Raw genomic sequence first — 296 nt, forward strand, 5'->3', positions numbered from 1 at the left:
ACCAGACCTGGCTGTTACCAGGGCTCAGCACAGGCATCCTCTGCTTTGTGGTGGCTCTTTGTTGGCCTTGAAAGGAGAAAGCACCCGGGAAGGGGCAGCCAACCCCTGCCTTGAGCACTGCAGCACTGCTGAGGGGCAGCCCCCAGTATGCAGCCCTCCCCCAGCTTGTGCTCTCCCAGTACAAGGAGTGGGGACAGGGCTCAGCTCAGTCCCCAGAGGACACTGGCAGAGGTGGCACCGAGCCTGGGCAGTGGCCCCAGGGGAAGAAGGGAAGCAAGAGACAGGCAGCACCACAA

This window comes from Manacus vitellinus, unplaced genomic scaffold (genome assembly GCF_001715985.3).
Source record: "Manacus vitellinus isolate BGI_N305 unplaced genomic scaffold, ASM171598v3 scaffold_12_pilon, whole genome shotgun sequence".
Classification (NCBI taxonomy): Eukaryota; Metazoa; Chordata; class Aves; order Passeriformes; family Pipridae; genus Manacus; species Manacus vitellinus.